At 47.7% G+C, this 13,509-nt stretch overlaps 1 protein-coding gene across 6 annotated transcripts in view; it reads right to left on the reverse strand.

Moving 5' to 3' along the window:
* The window catches only part of Hivep3 (HIVEP zinc finger 3), a 408,014-nt gene that overhangs the window by 41,793 nt on the left and 352,712 nt on the right, over nt 1–13,509 (reverse strand). The gene's annotated exons all lie outside the window — the stretch shown is intronic.

Raw genomic sequence — 13,509 nt, forward strand, 5'->3', positions numbered from 1 at the left:
TGGCTTAAATATACAATCCTTCTTCCTTAGCATCCAGAGTATAGGGATCTCTCTGTGCCCATTGAGGTCTTAGATTGTAAAAGACCATGCCTCCAAGGCAGAGTTTATCCCTGGTACCTTTCTCCTGTGTTATCCACCCCATCCCTCCTGTCAGAATTTCTCTGCTTCTGTCTTCTGTAAGTGTACCCTGCCCCTGGCACCCTGAGCCAGCTTCCCTCCATCGACACACACACTGCATTTTCACAGAGGATGAACAATTCCTCAAGGCTCAACTGCCTGTCAGATGATGGGAGTCAGAGCCTGGTTTCTTTGTGGGAAGCACTGCCTATCTTTCAGCTAAACATCACATCTTGTAAGTTTACTCCTTTTGTGTTTTCCAAATCTCCATTCTACAAAGAGTTTAAGGAAATTACAATAATCTATAATTAAATAATAACCACAAATAACAAACCGTGAGTTAGGGTTGGTAGGGTAAAAAAGAGTTTTGTTGAGCCAGCCATAAGTGCTTACAGAATTTATATAGTTCAGCTATGCATTTTCATGTGCTCTTCCTGGTGGTCATAGAGAAAAGAGAAATATGATTCAGTATAGAGAGGAAGACATAGAGAAAGAGTGCTAAGTTCCTTGCAAGAACCGAAGGGTTGCTAGGAAAGACCCTTTTCATTTGACACTTGAGCCAGGACCAGGAAATGATGTAGGTCATTTCTGTCTTCAATGACATCCTTCTAGCAAATGCAGGGATTACCACAACTCAATAAGGGGTATTTTTCAAGGACTTAAATTCCTATCTCAAACAGCAGAGTTCTAGAGACGAGGGGACCAAGGGATTCAAAGACTATGGAGTTTGTCTTAAGAGCCACACAATTTGGTGGCAATGCCAGGCTTGTTCCCACCGCAGTAATGCTCCCTGTGGCTCTTGTGAGGAATGGGTACTGAAGCCCAGGGCTCCTTGTTGATCCACAGGCCACCACTGGGTCTGCAGCGAGGAGCATGGGGGTGGGTAGAGTCTGAACAACAGCCCTGGTTTTCTACTTCTGTCTGAACTTCACTGTGGTGCTGGAGGCGAAGTGGAGAGTCTGGCTAAGGTCGGGCCCCATCCTGGTGGCACTGCCCTGCTTCTCTGTCTGAATGAATGGAGGCTGAAGTAATCCGAGCTTCCAACTTCAGAGGAGGGCTATGCTGCATGCAGTACGGGGGAGACTTGTTCTCTGGGCTGGGTCTTCCAGCCTTGTTCACTGTGTGTTCTGGGAGGTGTGGCCAGGCCTCTAGGTGCTATGTGGTGGTAAAGGAATGATTGTTATTTCTGTCTCTTTATCCTTTGGCACAAGGACCTGCAAACTTAAGCCGGTGATAAGCATTGCTTCTTCCAACAGAGGGAGACCCTGAAGCATGCCTGGAAGTGAGGGGGCAGCTGGCAGCGGGGGACACTTTGTCTGGCCCTCCACTTTCCTTTTATTTAGCCACTGGGCTATCCAGGAGGCAGTTGGGGCTGGGATCTGGTGTGATTCTCAGGACTGGGGATAGAGAAGATAAGATGCCGAGGGAAAGAGATGACTATGGGTCCATCAGCTTACTCACTGGGACTCCCTAGCCTGCCTAGGTCATTAACTAGCCCATGCATGGGGCTGGGCCTGGTTCCCTCCTAAGCCAGTTAGGCCACTGCCACTGTCAGGACACCAGCTAGTATCTACATCAGGCTCCAAGCTGAGGTGCTAGGATCACTGCCCAAGTTGAGGTGAGATGGAGGCAGAAACCTCATACCCAGGAAGATGTTATGTGATGTATGATGTCCTTCTGTGTGCTGTGATGATGTGTTTCTCTATTGGCTGATGAATAAAGCTGTTTCAGCCAATGGCTAGGCAGAATATACCTAGGTGGGAAATCAAAATAAAGAGAGGGAGAAAAGATAGGGTCTGAGAGATGCCATGTAGTCACCGGGGAAGTAATATACCACTGGTAAGTCACAACCATGTGATGATATATAGATTCATAGGAATGGGTTAATTTATAAGAGAGCACTAGCCAGTAAGAAGCCTAAGCCATTGGTCAAACAACTGTAACTGATATTAGGCCTCAGAGTGGTTGCTTCATAAGTGGCTGCGGGGACCCCGTGGGCAGAGAGAAACCAGTCCAGTGGGACCAGAGGGACAGAGAAAAATCTCCATCTACAGCTATGCAATCTCAACCATAGATTTGGAGGTTCTAATAAGGTTCTTTGCTAGTAACTGACTTACCCTGCTTCACGGTATACCAAAGTATGGTCACAAATTTCACCGCTAGTCAATAAAACATGCTGATGTCAGATCATGAAAGAGAATCTTTCCACTTTCAGTAGCTGGGATCTCAAGCCCACAGGCTGGACAGGATGTGAGCAGTAAACATCCTCGCCTCATGACACACCAATATTATCAGTGTCCCCTAACGACGTCTGTGTGGTGTTTGTGTTTACACACACACGTGGGGGGCGGGCAAGACTGAGTATGGCTCCTCACTTACAAGGTCAGATGGCAGGGCAGACATGAGGATGTCGGCCTGGAGATTCGGAGTGAGGTGATCTGAGAGCCACAGAAGGAAGCTATCAGAGTGAACAGCTTATTCCACAGTGTCCTCCCGCCTCAGACCCCAGAGTAACAAGCTGGTCGACTAGGACTACAGTTCCTCAGACAACGAACAAAAGAAACCTTCCCTCTTTCAGCCTGAAAGCTTTAACCTCTGGTAATTTGTTAAAACTGACTGATCATTAACCTCAGAGCGTCGAGTCATGTGGACCATGTTTGTTCCTGTAATAATATATGGGGGGTGGGCGACTCTTAACAATTTCCTGAGGACAAGTCATCTCTGACTTCTATTTTTTAAAATTCACCTCTCATGTAATTCTGAGATCTAGAGAGAGGGCTTTTCATTTCTGAGCACTGATCAAACACCACAACCTGTTTGTACAGGGGAAGTGCAGGAAAGCCTAGGTGGGTTGTGTCTGGTTGAGACCTGCCTTCATGGGAGACCCAGGGACCAAGGTGAAACTATTATCATCAGAGAGGATGAAGTCTCTGGTGACATCCACGGAGAAACCAGGAACAAGGTTCACAGCCATTATGGAGCAAGGATGAAGCCAGCGCTCGCTGGCTTGCTTAGGTCACCCTGGGATACTGGCACAGTAATGAGGTAGGGATGGCGTACACCCAGGTTCTGAGTCTGGACTGGGCTGCAAATTCCTGTTCATGTCAGGACTGTTCTTAGGGATTTGAGTAAAGCAATTCATCTATTTTTCACAACAACCCTACCACCAAGCTGCCTTTGCCGTGTCTGACTTACATGTTAGGAAACGGAGGCACAAAATCATGCTTCCTAGTAGCAGAGCCCACAGCTAAGTCAGGGCCACCAGGTGCCTTCTGCAGTGGAGACTGTGGGGCCTGGGACACGCAGCCTTGCAGACAGGGCTCACCTCTGAATCCAAGTGCTAACTCGGAGGGCGAAGCTTTCCACTCCCAGCAGCCTTTCTTCCCGCCACGAGGGCTGGCCTTGTTAAGAACTTCTTTGTGTTTTCTTTGTGTCTACCAAGCTATGTCTTGCTCCTGTGACGCTGAAAAGGAGCCGGCACTGGGTCAGCAGCTCATCTCAGCAAGGGTCTGGTGAAGCCCGAATGCCTGGGGCTAATTCATCGACAAGGTTGCTTATTGTTATCCATCTAGTTAGCACATCACCCTCCTAGCTTGTCATTTATTTATATCCGCCTTTCCCAGAAGCATCCAAAGCGCTGTCTGGACACCTGAGAGAACTCAGTGGGCATTTGTGAACTTAAGTCAGTCTATTTTATCTTCAGTGAGCCAGGAAGTGCTAGTGAGGAGACCTCGGGGAAAAAAGAGCCCGTTAGGAGACTGGGTCAGACTCCTGTCTTCTGGCCACTGTGCTCTGCTAGGATCTCTGCCTGGAATAGACCTGGATTCCACAAGCCTGCATGCGTGTCAGCTTCCAGCAGGTCTCCAGCTGTCTTTTGACCACATTTTGTTTAAGTGACAGCGGTACAAAAGGCACACCCATCCACAAGTTAGTTAGGTAGTTAGGGTTCTTCTGTCTACCACGAAGGGCAATATATATAGAATGTGCTAGAACAGGGCTGGTAGTGAGATGGTTCATTGGGTAAGGGTGCTTCTTGCCAAGCCAGATGACCTGAAGTCAATTTCTCATAGAAGGAGAGAACGAACATCAACACAATATCCTCTGATGTTCACATATGTACCATGACACACATGTGCCCACACATACGTACACACAGTAGACAGATAAATGCAAAAGTTTTTAATCAAGAAAAGAACACACAACAACATTTATCATACACACACATGCCACAGAGAGGCAGGCACACACACACTCAGAAACAGGCATGAAGGTGGATGCATACACATAGAAGCACACATATTCTATAAGTATACTAGGAAGGCAGATCACTGATGTTCACTGTGCATCCCCACAGTGAACAAGGGCACTGTCTACAGTCTGTCTTCCCACCTGTGTGGCAGGTGGTGGACATCACATCACTGGCTACCAATAAGCTCATGAAAAGATGCCTAATATCACCAATTATTAGAGAAATGAACGCAAGCCCAGAAGCCAGTACCATCTCCCTCATGTTAGTTAATGACTCCTTTATCAAGAAAGAAAGGAAGAGAGTGAAATGGCTCAGTGAGTGAAGTGCTTGCTGAGTTCAGGTCCCCAGCACCTGTATGGATGTCAGGCAGGCTGCCTATGATCTCAGAACTCAGGAGATAGAGACAGAAGACCCCCAGAGCAAGCTGGGGTGAGCTAGACTACCCCAGTATGCAAGCTCTGGGTTCAAGAGGGAGATCATGCCTCAATACACACAGTGGGAGTTATCAAGAAAGACACCCGATATCAACCATAGGCTTCTACCTGTACATACATAGGTGCCCACCTACATGTGGACACATGTTTATGCATTCATACATATAAAAAGTGTTGACAAGAATGCAGAGAAACTTTGAAATTTTTGTGCACTATTGGGAATGATTGATTCCGCTTATATAGAAAACAGACTAAACACAGAGCATGGGGCCGGCAAGATGGCTCAGTGGGTAAAGACACTTGCTGCCAAGCCCAATAACTTGAGTTCGATCCCTGGGATCCACATGATATAAGAAGAAAAGTGACTTCTACAAGTGATCCTCTGGTCTTCACACGTGCATGTATAGATTCATGAGTGTGTGTGTACACGTGCACTGGAAATCCAAACTCAGGTTTGTGACGCAAGCATTTTGCCCATGGAGTCATATCCCGAGCCCCCCACCCAAACAGACATGCTTTTAATAGGAACAAGAAGGAGCTATCTTAACAGCCAGCCCACATATGGTGTGAAGCTTTTATCCTGTGTGACTATAGGACCCAATTTTAGGTTTTACACTTAAGTTTTTAATCCACTCTGAGTTGTTTTCACAGGCGTAAGGATTCAGTTTCATTCTTTCTTCATGTGTGAATATCCTACCCCACACCTACACTGTGTGTTCTTGGTGCTCTTGTTGAAAGACATTTGATCGTAAATGTGTGGTTTTATTTTAGGATCTCTTCCTATTTCACTGGTCTATATGCCTAATACTGTACTGCTTTGATTACTGCAGCTTTATAATATGATTTGCAACTAAGAGGTGTGATGTTTCCAGTTTTTTAAAATCTTTCTCAGGATTCATAGGGTTTTTGTGGTTCTATATGTACTGTAAGTTTTTTATCTTTCTGTAAAAACTGTGTTAGTATTTTCATAAGATGTGCACTAAATTTGTAGATTGCTTTGGACAGTATGGATATTTAATAGCATTAATTCTTCCAGTCTATGAACATGAGATGCTTTTCCATATGTGTCTTCAACTTTTATTCTTTTCTTTTCTTTCTTTTTATTTTTGTTTTGGTTTTGGTACTACCTGATGGAGTTGGCGGAAGCCCACCCCTAGCCTCTCAGACTATTTTTGAGACTTTGCTATGTGGGATTTGGCTGCCTTTGTCTAATGGGTTCACCATGTGGAGAGCAGGGAAAGGCCTAACTAAGGCTTTCTGAAGGGGGGAGGACGGCAGCTGGTCCGGCTCTTTGCTTTGTTGGTGTTCGGCATGAACTATGCCAGGCATTTCTGGGATGAAGATCACTTAGATGTCTGGGTTCTGGGCTGTGATGGTTTTGGCTCTGATTCTAGTTACACATTTCACGTGAACCCTATTTTCTTAAGACTTAGCATATTTACGGTCCATGGAAGGTTTTCTATCTTGTTTTCAGAGCTGTCGTGATGTCATTCTTTCAAAAATACCTTTCTATCTCATCATGATGATTCCTAGGGAGAAGCAGGAGCTCCAGCAGGGGACTCCAGCAGGACAGATGGACTTCTAATGGAGAAGTCTGTGGTGTCTCCCTCATGGCACAGCTGATGGTCCACGTACAGCATCAGTGATCAGATTGCTCTAGGTGCCTCTGGCTTCTGTGTAGATACCCGACAGGCTGGTCTTCCCTGTCTTGTTTCTGGCACAGCCCTTGGAGGAAGCCTATTGGTCAGTGCCATTCTCTGCCAGTCACAGGAACTGCGAGCCAGTGTGCTGTCTACACTGAGCATCCCAGGAGAAGGATTTCCCTGCCATGCAGTTCTCAGCCTTCCTAATGCTGCAGCTCATTAATACAGTCCCCCATGTTCTTGTGACTCCCCAGCCATATGTTATTTTGCTACTGTTATGGATTGTAAATATTTTTTGGGGGAACAGAGGTTGGTCAAAGGGGTCGCGACCCATAGGTTGAGAACCACCGCTCTAGAGGCTGATCAAGGCATACCTGATACCCAGTGTCTCCTCAGTTTAGGGCTCTGTAAGGCTCATTTTAGGCAGCCTGACTGCCTGACTCTCAAGGCCTCTTCCGCGGGCTGGATCTCTAACACCTCTCTCCGTTCTCTCTTCTGGTCTGTGTACATTTCAGAGTTCTCCCAACACAAGCTGATCCCGCTGGCTGATATGCCCCTCCTCTCTCCCATACACGTGGCAAACTCCTCAATGTCTTTCCTGTCCATCCCATAGGCCAACTTGGTTAGGGCATGGTCCTAATAATGTTGGATCAAACATTATTCTAGAAGATTCTGTGAGACTAACATTCAAACGCATAGACTGCATAACATCGAATACCTCCTATAATGCGGGTGGGCCTTATGAATAACTGACAGCCTTCATAGGAAAAGGCTGGCTTCTCTAGGGGAGCAGACCGCCTCTGTAGCCTGCTGGGCTTCCTGGGGAAGCCCTACACACTGTGGACTGCCAAACCTCAACTATAGGAGTTAGCTCCTTAATGTCAATCTCAGCTTCATTCTCTTCCCCTCCCCCTCCCTCTTCCCTTTTTCTCCCTTCCTCCCTTCCTCCCTCCCTCCCTCCCTTCCTCCCAGGACTGTTTAGAGGACTCTGTCTCGAGTGCTCACAGCCACAATGTCTGGCACAGGTAGAGCTGTTATCTCAGGGGCTTCTCATTTGTTTCTTCTGTCACAAGCTATAATTTATTTTCTTAACTCATCAGTCCCATTGCCAATGCCGAGCTTATTTTTGCTTATCTATATGGTGTGTGTGTGTGTGCGCACGCGTGTGTGTGCACATGCGTGTGTGTTCTTGTTCTTTTAGTTCAGTTTACTGGAAAACTCAGGAGACTACACCACCCCACACATATGTTCTCCACGAAGCTTCCCTGAGCTCCAGGCATCTCTGCTCCCTGGCCACAATACCCCTCTCTCTTGCTTCTCATAGGGTGGAAATTTATTTGTTCCTAGGCTTTTCTCTCCCTCTGAGGTGAGTTCTCTTAGTGCAAGGAGCCTGTCTCATTCATGTCCCTAGTGCTTTGCAGACACACAGATGGTATCTATCAAAGGGCAGATGAATCTGTGAGAAGACTGAAACTGGTGGCTGACAGGGATTTTCCAGGGTGTAGAGAGGAAGCTTCCATCCATCCTCTTAAAGGGAACACTATAGAGAGGCCAGGGACAGACAGACAAGGAGACAACTCCTGAAAACCAGCTGCATGGGGGCAGCTAGACACAGGATACTGATAGTCAACAAGGCGGTGCCTCAGGCCTCATACCTGAGTGGCCCTGGTGTCTCCAAACATAGTCTCGTAGAGGATTCCATAGGTCAGGGCACAGCCAGGTCAGTCCCTCAAGGCCATGGGAGTTCAGTTAATCTCAATAAATACTGAATTCCAACCTTATTTTTGGGTCAGGAATTCTCACTTCAGGCTCTGACCCAGATCTTCCTGTTTTGACAACTTCTGAGCTCTCCAGGCCCTTGGGGACAGGCCATGCCCCCCAGGAGCAGTTCTCTGCTGTCCTCCAAGTGCCTGCTCTGTCCTCATGGGGCAGGAGGCTGGGATCCTGTATGGCTTTCAGAGACTGTTAAAAAAATATACTTCTGTAGTTCACACATCCCTTCTCCACTCAAGCCAAGGGATTTTTGAAAATTCCACCCTGGCAGAAGGCCACAGGCTGTGGGTGGGGCCTTGGGCCAAAGATACACACAGTGGGAACTCTCTCTTTGTTTTCCAATGCCCTGAGCACAGGCTGCTGGTTGCCCACTGCATTGTGAACAAGTGAATGAAAGAATGGATGGATGAACCCCAGTGCTGAGGGGGATGGACCACAGCATAAACCTGGCTCCTCTACTAAAGCAGGCCCAAGGCAAACCAGGAGGAAAACAAACAGCCTGTTGGGAAAAGGCTGGTGGTTTAAGAAGGACGGATTTTCCTAGTGACAAACTGCAGAACAGCAGGGACAACAAGAGGGGTTGGCTGACTGAGCCAGTACCCGGGAACCCTAGGCACACTTGATCCACAGGTCTGAGCAGTAGACAGTGTTTCTGAGTCCATTTCACAGGCGAGGAGACTGAGGTAGAAAACGCCACAGACATGTTACTACCTCCTCACATCACTTCAAGGAGGCAAGGGAAATGGAGCGCCACCTGAGCACGCGGAGCTAAGGGTACAGCTTTGCTTTCATCCTGCAGGCGACTGGGTTAGGTCCGCCCCAGTGAGAAAGAGCGTGTTATGTACAACTGGTTTCTGGGGTCTAATCTGCCAAGACATTTTGGGTTCCTCTTATCCCTAGTCTGGGTTACCCCTGTAGGACTGCCGCCGGCCCTGACTTCCTACTGGATCCCTGTGCTCATGGTGCTGACGCTCGGGGCTATGGGCTCTGTGCAGGCGTGTTGTCTCATCTTCTTGCCTGTTTTCAGGATACTCTACTCAGCGCATCCACCCCATCTGCCAAGGCAAGCTTGCTCTCTCCTACCTCTCTATTGAGCTCCAGACCCTCTCCCCTTTCTGACTACTTTCAGGGGTTCAGCACCCCTTCTCCATTCCTTGTCTAGCTTAAACCAGCCTCTTACCAGCCTCTCCTTTAAGCCATCACTATTCCCGTCTTCTACTGGGATGAGCCTCCAGCTCCATTTCAGATGACACCAATGATAACCAGAGATTTCCCACCTTGAACTTAGTACAGTAATTTAGCTGTCACAGCCTGCCTCACTCATGGCTACCACAATTCAGCCCTGGGTGGGAACCAGCTGACAACTTCATCTGTCCCTGGACTGTAAGCATACTGTCTAGACATCACGTCATGACTGATGAGTTCTTTGGAACAGTCTCCCAGGGAGGACCCTTTTCACCCATTGTGCAGATGAGGGGACAGAGGTAGAAGCAGCTGGGATGGATCCTGGCATCTCCTCAGCCCATCTTCCCAAGGACTCCACTTGCTTTCTGGGTCTGGCCTGGGATCTAAGTCATCTCTAGGTTCCCGTCTTGCCCTGAGTCTGAACAAATACGGTGTGCTGGAGGCTAGTGGACATGAGAAATGACCCCACAAAGGCTTAGCGTTAGGGTCACTGAGGGCCTCTTACAGAGAGCCAGGGCACCAGCCACCCACTCATCTTTCCACTTTGGTGCTAACAGAGCTGGGGCCCTTCACGGAGAGCCAGAGGAGAACCCAGACATGATGCTACACCCAGGTCAGCAGGGTTAATATAGCTGTTCTTCCTGGGAATTACCCAGGGAGACTTCTGAGGCACTTGGACAGAGGCAAGGCGAGGGATACCCTAGGGAGGGGTTAGTGGAGGCCACAATTGGGAAGGCTGGTCACCAAGTCAGCCATGCAAGGTTAGCACACTGTAGTCCATCTCTTCCTGTTCAGGGTCAGCCCAGCTCCCACCTGCCCATCACTACCCAATCACCTCCCAGAACTTCATCTCTCCCAGTCCCACATTCCTCTGCCTGGGTTTTCCCAACTGGGGTCAAGTACATAGGGTTTTTTTCCTCCAGAGGATCTTCCCCTGCCCTCCAGCCCAGGTCCTTCACAGCACCTTTTCGTAGCAATGACAGCTGTCAAGGCTTTTTGAACCTACATTTGATCTTTCAATTGATACATAATTTTATATGGTTATCAGCTATGGTGTGATGTTTGACCTGTTTAGACACAACACCATGATCAACTCGGACATCAGCACATCCAGGACTTCATTGAGCTAACCCTTCTTCAGATAGAGAATTCAAAAATCCCCTGGCTGACTATTCTGAAGTGCACATTACATACTCTTGACTGTAGTCACCCTACTGCATGACAGAGGGTCAGGCCTTGTTCTTCTTTTGTGACCTGGTTCCCACTGACCACTTCCATCCCCACCTTCCCGACACTCTGGTAACCTCCATTCTACTCCCCACTTCTATGAGAGGAACTGCTCAGATGCTATGTTTCAATGGAAGCTGTCAGTGACAGCTGACACACACTCTGACTCACGGGGTGGCTTGTTCACATGCACCCTCTCCTTAGACATTTTCACAGAACTGGAGGGACTGTGTCTGAATCACCTCCAGGTCCCGTGTCTGGTGCTGAGTAGGCATTCGTAGGTGTTTGGAAGCAAATGATAGGTGAATGGGCGAAGGAAGGAAACCTCAGTGAATGGACAGTTTAAAGACACCACCTCAATTATGAATTGTTTTCTCAATTTTTTTTGTTTGTGTTTTGAGACAGAGTCCTATGTAGCCCTGGCTGTCTTGAAACTCGCTATGACCAGGCTGGCCTTGAACTCACAGAGATCCACCAGCCTCTGCCTCCTGAGTGCGGGGATTAAAGGCATGCACCACATCTAGAAAATTTTTCAAATTTTGCTCTAGCCTCTATCTCACAAGCATGACTCTCTCAGGGGTATCTTTACTTTGGGAAAAACTGATGCATAAAATTCGTCCTTTAAGAGCATATACCATTTATTGCTTACTATTGTGATTATTACATTTCTTTATTCATTGTGCTTGTGTGCTCATGAGCATGCATGTGTCATGGTGAGCATGTGGCGGTCAGGGGACATCTTGCAGGAATAAGTCCTCTCTTTGCATATGTGGGTCTTGGAGACTGAACTCATGCTGTCAGGCTTAGCAGCAAGTGCCTTTGCCCACTGAGCCACCCCACCAGCTCTCCCATTACCTTTTGAGTTAGGGTCTCACCATATATATATGTAGTATATATACTACAACTGAGTAAGTGGCCCAGATTGGTCTCAAACTCATGGCAGCCCTCATCTCAGTCTCCTGGAGACTGGGATTATAGGTGTAAGCCATTATACCCAGTAAAAGTTATGTTTATACAAGACTACAGTCTTTCTCCACCTTTAGGGTTGGGGATTAAACTCAGGACCTCATTCATGCCAGGCAAACACTGTATCCACAACCTACATGTGGGCCTGTCTACCAATCATCACAAGACTTCTCAGCCATCTGATTCCAGAACATTCATCACTCTGTAGAGGATCCCTGTGCCCACTGGCAGTTTTCATATTCCCTTCCTCCATATCCTCTGTGGGTCTCTATCTCTGTAAGTTCACCTTCTCAGAAAACTTCACAGACATAGAATCATCTAGCAATGCGGCCCATTATGTTTGGCTTTTTTTCTCTTGGAATACGCATCTTGGTCCCTTGATTTGAGAACACCAAGGCTACATGATGCTTCTTAGAGTGCCATGACCCCAGTGGCTCTGAGGCTGTGCTGTTCACAAGGATGCAGTGTCCTGCCTAGTTTATAGCAGCTCAGTACAAGCTAAAGTCATCTCAGAGAAGGGAACCTCAGTTAAGAAAATGCCTGTACAAGATCAGGGTGTACACCAGCCTACAGGGCATTTTCTTAATTAGTGATGGATGGCAGAGTACCCAACCCACTGTGGGTGGTGCAACCCCCGGGCTGGGGGTCCTGGGTTCTATAGGAAAGCAGACTGAGGAGGCCAAGAGGAGCAAGCCAGTAAGCAGCACTCCTCCATGGCCTCTGCATTAGCTGCTGCCTCCATGTTCTTGTCCTGTTTATGTTCCTGTCCTGACTTCCTTTAATGATGAACAATGATGTAGAAGTATAAGCTGAATAAACCCTTTCCTCCCCAACTTGCTTTCTGGTCATGGTGTTTCACTGCAGCAGTAGTAACCCCAACTAAGTCATGCAGGTCAGAGCTACCGCTGTGACACACACCCCTCTGTGTCCAGCAGGCATGGCCCACGGCATAGTGAGAAAGAAGTGTGCTCCCGACATAGGCTGCAGGATGAGAGTGATTAGGTGCTGATGGACTGTGCTCACAATATCCTTTGGGGACTGAGACGCTAGACAGCAGCCACCTGAAGATCAGATTTTCTAATGAGGAAACAGGGCATCAGAGGCCAGAAGCTCAGGACCTGCTAATCTGGGTGTAGAAGGAGAATCTAATTTCTCAGTTGACCCAAAATTGCATTGGTTAGTTCCTATTCGGAAGTGCAAGACAGACACTGGTCATCCCAATTGTTCAATGCCCTATCTAGCCCAGGCATCCTTTTAACAGAGGACCCCTAACAGCAAACCCCATAGAAGGCTTTGGCCGTGTGCATCTGCCATGCACTGATCAATTGGCTAATCACATCTTTATCCATTTACAGTTGTAACTCGCAGAGGGTCAGCCAGTGCAGGAAACACAGGAGATCTAAGGTCTAGACCAGATAGGGGAAAGAAGGCAGGTGAAAAGCTTTTCATAGTAATGCGACCGTGCAGCTTTCTGGCAGTCAAAGGAGGGCAGACAGCCTAGGTAGCTGCATGGTCTCAGTCCCAGGCACAGACCGACCCTAATGCTCCTTGACCCTGAAATATGAAGGCAATTTCTTCCCAGTTGTTTTAAGTAGGGAGCCATTCATTAAGCCACCACCTACCTCTACTTCCCTGGTTTCCATGCCAGCTCTGGGCTAGGCATTTGGCTCTCCCAGGGTCTAAGAATGCCCTGTGAGCTTGTCCTTAAGGCATTAGCATGTGTTTGAGACACTGTGCCATCTGCAGCTCTCCATTCTGAGCCTTATCAAAAATGCATACCATCGTACACTGTTACTCACCTGACAGGCACACTGCCTTGAGTCTGTCCTGTTTCAACACAGCCTCATCCTAAGCCATAAGGATCCCAGGAATACTGCCAGCATTTTTATTGAATTAAATAAACATAAAAAACTTC

This window comes from Myodes glareolus, chromosome 3 (genome assembly GCF_982192425.1).
Source record: "Myodes glareolus chromosome 3, mMyoGla1.1, whole genome shotgun sequence".
NCBI lineage: Eukaryota > Metazoa > Chordata > Mammalia > Rodentia > Cricetidae > Myodes > Myodes glareolus.